The sequence below is a fragment of the Montipora capricornis genome, unplaced genomic scaffold (genome assembly GCF_036669925.1).
Source record: "Montipora capricornis isolate CH-2021 unplaced genomic scaffold, ASM3666992v2 scaffold_462, whole genome shotgun sequence".
NCBI lineage: Eukaryota > Metazoa > Cnidaria > Anthozoa > Scleractinia > Acroporidae > Montipora > Montipora capricornis.
In genome coordinates this window covers 1-7500 of record NW_027180198.1, presented here as the reverse complement: position 1 = coordinate 7500, position 7500 = coordinate 1, and positions in this window count along the sequence as shown.

The window sequence follows — 7500 nt, the reverse complement described above, 5'->3', positions numbered from 1 at the left end:
TACATAAAATGCTCCTTTTGTCTGTAAACTATTGATGTTATAATGCTAAGTATGACTGAAGTAAAATAACAATGATGAATCATGGGAAATCAATATCCGACTTTATTTGCTAGCATTCTTTATTGAACTGAATGAAAAACAGCCACACACTACGATTCTCACTTGAGTAAGATGCAAGTGAAGTTTGGTAAGGCTTATCACCCTGGCTTGTTATGCAAAATTGGCACTAACTCCTGGGTCAAAGCATAGTTAATAGAAGGGAATGGTTAGGAAGCTCGGCAAACATCAAAGGAGCAAACAAAGATGCCAAGATTTAGGTTGGAAAGTCCACGACCGTGCACAATCTTTTGTTTTGCGCTCATACACTATGCATGAATTACGTAACCAACACGTTTCTATTGGTTAGTTCCTCAGTACGGAGTAAACAACTATTGTGTTTGTGCACGGTCAAGGCCAGAAAAGAGAACAAAAACCTACAACAAAGAACGTTGTCGGGTTTCATTACCATTCGCCTCTATTAACTATGATCAAAGGGATGGGAAGAATACAATAAAAATCTAACAAACCTGAACAAATGATGCACTGACTATTGTTTTTCACAGACTTGATGTGGATCAAGTTGCCTTTGACAACATTGTTGTTTTAACATTGAAACTCTGTGACAACTTTGCTCACATCTTATTCAACTGACAATCATAGTAGCTTTTGGAGTTATTTGGTCACATGCATGGTTATCCATTAATTAAAAGACAAGCTGCATACAGTAAACCAATTTCTCAAAATTACCTATAATATGACTTAATAATCATAGAAACAATAGAGATAAAATATAGATACTCATACAGTTTTTATCAAGTACTCATTAATATCGAAGATATGGCTGGGAATATTTAAAATATTTTCACAAACAGCCATTTTTATTGAGAAAATGTTTCTTAAAAATAAGACAAAAACCTTAAATTGTAGCCTAGAAAAACAGCGAAAGAGAAACATTACAAGTACAAGTACATGTACTACAACAATAACGTTTGATTTTACCTAACACATTTGTATTTATTTCATTTTATCTATCTTTTTATTACTAATTTTTTTCTTCACTCAGTATTTGGTGCTATTGTCGGCTGAGGCTGCTTTTTGAGAACTTTTTCTGAATATTTTGCAGTTACGCATCCTGAAAGAAAAACAAAGCCATAAGGGCAAATTACTCATATTGATTATCATGAATTCCACATGCACTCGCAAGTCATGCCGTGGAAGTGGAAATAAATGTGCGTCACCTAACCTTTACTTGAAAATTGCTATGAACCTCAGACACGTAGCACTTACAGAGAATCGAAGGGATCCTTTGCCAATCATATAATTTGCAACAACCACTCTTTTGATGTAAACCTTATTACTAGTAAGTAATCTCGTTAAAGGTTCACCTATTTTTTACAGGATTAGAGCAAGTAAGCCGAATTATAATCCTTGCCTGTACATGTCAAATTATTTTGGGACTTGAAGTTTGAAAAGTTCGAATTTCGGCTAACTCAATGTTGTACGCAATTAAAATCTTTTCGAAATAAAACGTTTTGTTCCAGTATTACCATATCATTTTAAATGTGAATGCTTCATTGCCATGCAAATTAAACACACAAAGAATCTTAACCCCGAGAGATTTGAATTGGTTGAGTTAGCCGATTTAGTCTATCGTCATTTTTAAGGACAATAAGTCATCAACTCAAATATTACCTGCTTATAATTAGCGCCTACCTTTGTACTTGGATTGCTGTATGCATTTCCTCGTTTTGAATCAGTATTTAACGGGCAAAACAATCATGAATCATAAGATTTATGCTCGTTAATTCAAACTTAGAATAAAACCGCCGAACTGTAAGAGGAGCCATCGTTGGTGACTGCTGACCAAAAGGGAAATGGCTCACTAGTTTCCAGCCTTATCTCTCGCGTTTTATCCAAGATGGCGGAGGATTACGACCCTCCGATTCATCGGACTGTACTTTAAAGAAAAAGTGAGCAAAAATCATAGCAGACTCATCGAATTAACCCTTAAAGGAATGTGAAAAGATACTGATCGAGCCGATTCGTCACTAGAGTCTCTAGATGTGGCCCTGAATTCTGTATTTTAGCCCTGGTATTTTTTAAAGGATTACGTGCTGACACGAATTATTTGATATTTCGAGAGTATATTGTTTCATATTGCTCCTGGCCCGGCCTGCAGCTATTACGAGTTCATCAAACAAGGTAATCTGTTACCGATATTTCCGACAATTAATGGATTACATCAGAATAAACGTTTTCTTTTTAATTGATTCGTGCACAGCGTGATTATTTTTATGTTCAAAGTTTGGTTCCTTAACGATGCTTGAGGGTACATGTACGTAATACCTCATAGGATCTTTAGGAATTTTATACACTTCACTCCTAAAAAGGTCCTTATAAGATCCTTATCCTTGAAGGATCAAGATCACTCTAAAGATCCTTTTTAGATCCTTTTTAGATCCTCATAGGATCTTTCAAGGATCCTAACGGAGATCCTTTCAAGATCACTTGAAGGTTCCTTTTAAGATCCGTGAAGGATCCTCATAGGATCTTTCAAGGATCCTAATAAAGTTCCTTCCAAGATTACTATAAGGATCCTTTTAAGATCCTTGAAGGATCCTCATAGGATCTTTCAAGGATCGTAACAAAGATTTTTTCAAGATCACTTTAAGGATCCTTTTAAGGTCCTTGAAGGATCCTCATAGGATCTTTAAGGATCCTGATAAAGATCTTTTCAAGATACCTCTGAAGATTCTTTTAGGATCCTTAAAGGATCCTCATACAATCCTTGAGGATCTTTCGAGGATCCTTTTAAGGTTTCTTTCAAGATCACTATAAGGATCCTTCAAAGATCCTCAAAAGATCCTAGTATGATCTTTAAGGATCCTGTCAAAGATTTTATTAAGATCCTTTCAAGGATCCTTTTAAGATCCTTGTAAGATCCTCAGTCACTCTTTGAGGATCTTCAAGGATCCTTTTGAGGATCTTTCCAAGATTTTGTGTGTGGACCTTGGTAAGATCTTTGCAAGATCCTGATAATTTCCTCAAGGATCTTGATGAAGTATCCCAAGAGTCCTCAATGTTAGAAAATCTTTGAAGATCCTTTAAAGATCCTTCAAGGATCCTGTGAAGATCTTCATCTTTAAAGATCTTTGTCAGGTCTTTGAAGATCTTTGAAGATCTTTAAAGATCCTTTAAGGATTTTCACCAGGGATACTACCTGTTGGCAAAATCTGGTAACGTTTCATGGTGCACTCCCAATGCACCCTAGCCAGACAAAGTTCCGTTGGTCGGATATCATTTTGAAAATATTAGTATTATAGCCTCACGCTTTCTGACACTGCTAGTTTTTAGAAACTTCAATCTATCATAAATCTAACGTTCTCACCAAGTCCTACAAACCTTAGATTTAATCCAGGCCAAATGATTATTTTGTGGATTCTTCCGTTAACGTTTTTTGGCATTTCTTGTCAATACCACAGTTCGGGAGTGGAATTAGATTGCACTTGAAAACTTGAATGCCTCTGCATTTCTGTTTATAACTCAATAACAAAAAAAGGGGTATGGGGATCGGCTCGGTCAAAAGATTTTCAAGGACTACCTTAATTATTTGGTGAAATCAAAAGAAATTTAAGTAGTGCACCCGTTGGTCAAAAAAACGTTCGAAGCAGAGCCATCTAAGCAGACATATTTGCTTCTACATATCAGTGATGGCGTGACACTTTGTGGATCACATTGTCACACAAGCGTTTGTTTGCAGTTACGAGATAGAAATTTAAATTTTTAAGAGGGGATTAACTTAGCTGTAAAGTTAGCATTGTTGCTAAGATAATTTTTTCAGGTTTTCAAACCCAGTTTTGCAAATGCAGTATTTTCAGTGAGGTGCACAGGGGTGAACAAACTTTAAAAAGGGGCATTGCACTGTGCAACTCAGTCACTAAAAAGTACAAGAAGCACTTTCCTGTAATTATTCTCTTATTAAAAATTATATAATTATGTAACAGTTTAAGTGTACTACCTGAGCCAAGAGAGATCTGGGCACACCAAAAGGATCCTTGTGAGATTTGCAGTCCAAACCTTGACATATGGATTGATATGTACAGTTTAAAAAGTCAGAGGACAGACAACTTTTGGAGGCTTAAACAAGTAAAATTTATTAAAAATTTTCCAGGAATTTCCATATCATTTGAATGTGAATGCTACTTTATAATGCAAATACAATACACATAGAATCTTACCCCAAGGAGATTTGAATTGGGTACAACACTGAGTTAGCCAATTTGGTCTATGTGTTCAAGTTAATAACTAACTGTGACAAAGAACTATAACAATTATACACTTAAGCTCTCTCCATTTACAAAATTTACATATGGTAGGTTGCCCATAAATTATTATTACAACATTAAAGGTAGTTTATTTACAAGAACTTTGAAGAAAGTACAAGTTAATTTTTTGGAAGTCATTATACCTAAAAATTATGTGAAATGCTTAATTAAAATAGTAATTGTGAGGTAACCAGGAGAAACATTTGTGACTGCCATCTGTAGTGTGAATACATTCAAGTTAAGAACTATCTCAGGCAAAGGATGATTATTATATTCTTAACTTAAATGTACCAGTTGTACTCAATGTATTGAACAGGATATCCATTCAGTTGCAATATTTAGACAGTCTGATAAATAAGCAAATACAAGTGTACATACCAGTGAGTAAGGAAATCAGTATTAGGCAAAATAGTGTTAAAAATTGCTTTTTAAAATAGGATTTTAGATATGCTGTTTTGAAGAGAAAGGGGAAGGTCATTTTCCAATAACAGATGAGCAGAATTGTTGTATATCTGTCATAGCATAAGGAAGGAAGGAAGGAAGGAAGGAAGGAATAAATGCTGCAAAGACACATCCTGAGTTGGTTATTATTTTTATATTGCTTAGAAACCCAAGATAATCATACATAATTACTTGTGTACATTTTAACAAAAATTATCGTGAAATCTCAATAGACCTAACGAAAGATAATGTGAGATAATATAATCTTGTAGGGGAACAGCAGGTGTAAAACACAAGTCACATTCCACAGGTCACTCATTACAGGTCATTGTTTTACCTTTTGTAGAGAACCCCAACCCTCAATTTGGCTAACCCTAGACCTAAGGTTGGCTTTTAGGCTGGTGTTAGCCAAATTGAGGGTTTTGGGTTACTTTCCAAAAGGTGAAACAATGATTTGCAACGTGTGACCGGTCAAATGTGACCTGTGTTTTAGACCCGCAGTAGGGGAACGTCATTGGTGACTCTAATAACTTTTTAATTACCCCACAATGTGTGATGAATATAAATACAGCTTTTGGTCATGCTTAATCTGTAATTGGAATAAACTTGCCCCTGATGTACTCAGCCTTGATGATGACAATGCTTTTAAAGTGAACCTACTGCACTAACCAGTCCCTACCAACCACCTGCGTTATGTCTTTTCAAGATTTTGCAGAATCTAGTATGAAGATACATGTAGATATGTAGCCATTTAGTGAATATGGGTAAATAAGCGAATAATAGATATTGAATAGACAATGTTCACTGAGATAATGCTTTACCTTAATTATGATGCAATACAATAATTATTCATGTGAAGCTATGATCTTCGCAGTTATGAGCGCAATTTTTGCAATTGCGTGGAGAAGCCTGAAAAATTCAGGACTTCAACGGGGTTTGAACCCGTGACCTCGCGATTCCGGTGCGACGCTCTAACCAACTGAGCTATGAAGCCACTGACGTTGGGAGCTGGTCATTTGTGGGTTCTAATGGTCCCGTGAGGAATGAATCAATGATGAAATGGTATATGAAATGAATCATATATGAACTGCGGATATGAAATCAAGTGAAGCTATGATCTTCGCAGTTATGAGCGCAATTTTTGCAATTGCGTGGAGAAGCCTGAAAAATTCAGGACTTCAACGGGGTTTGAACCCGTGATCTCGTGATTCCGGTGCGACGGTCTAACCAACTGAGCTATGAAGCCACTGACGTTGGGAGCTGGTCATTTGTGGGTTCTAATGATTCACTACGGGTACTGTGATGGACGGAAGCAACCCCCATACTACTAAGGGCTATAAATGCACGATTTGCAAAGGGCTAAAATCGCACTGCCATCAGTAGGGGTAAAAACGCAAATTGGTTAAAAAATAATATCTTATATAATAGTATAATGAGTTGTAAAGAAATACATGAAGAGTTAATCAATATGGAAGAAGTTCAATGTCCTTTTTGCAATAAACAAATAGCCGAACGAAATCCCATAAAATACAAATGTTGTCTAACACCAAACATAAAAACAGACGACAAAATTTGTTGCCTGTCTTGTGGTCAAGTTCATGGGTACAGACAATTGATTGAATTTGTTGATTTTCACTCAAATAAGCATAGATTTCATCGTAAAAGTGTTTACCAAAGAAAATATCATATAGAAAACATTGTCAACAATATTGCTATCAAAAATGATTTTCAGATTTCTGTTAAAAACATGGATAAAATAATTAGAATTTTTGTGGCAATAGGAAAAGTCATCAAAGATGTTAACATTGATAGAAAGCGTATGATTAACATAAATTTCATTTTGAAACAAATATTTGAAATGCTTGATCTTCCTTTTGAAAAGGTCAAGACGAGTAAATCCAAAAAGACACTTTTAATGTATCAAAGGTATTGGAATGATATCTTATTGCTTGCTCATGATGAGATTCGTTTGATAGTAAAAGAATAAATGTTTTGTTAGTCTGAACAATATTTTTTACTGTAAGCGACATGATATTTACTGACATCTGGGCATAAATCAGTGACAAAATCATCAACATTTTTCAATTCACTGTGAAATGATGGATTAAATTCACCACTTCGCAAACTGTCTTTTAAATAAATCAACAAATGCTGATACGATTGATGCGCATAGACACAATTTTGTATTTTCATGTCCAAATTACTGTATCCCATATAACTTTTTATCAAAACAGCAGCAGTAGATATCCCAACAAGTGCAATACCATGTGTCACAATAGCTGCCACCACACCTCCTGTGCCCGTCAAAATGGACAATGTATTTCCCAACAATTATAATTTTTTGTACTTCTTGACTGCTTGCTTGTAACACCAACATTTGCGATGATAAGTTGCATAATAACTTTTTAATTCATCAATCTGGTCTTTTGTCAGTTTTTCAGATATATGATTAAAATCCAGAATAGATTTGCGGTTCATATATCATTTGCTTAGATTATTATTTGTTTGAAGGCGCAATAATTTATACCTGTAACATGACCAAAGAATGGACTTTTTTTCATCCATACAGGAATACTCCCTCGAATGGCATATGTATATCCTTCGCCAACATGAAATCTATTGTAAAATCTTCCAAATGCATCATGAAGAATGGCATGACTGGTGAACGCATTAGACCAACCTAACAAAAAGTCCA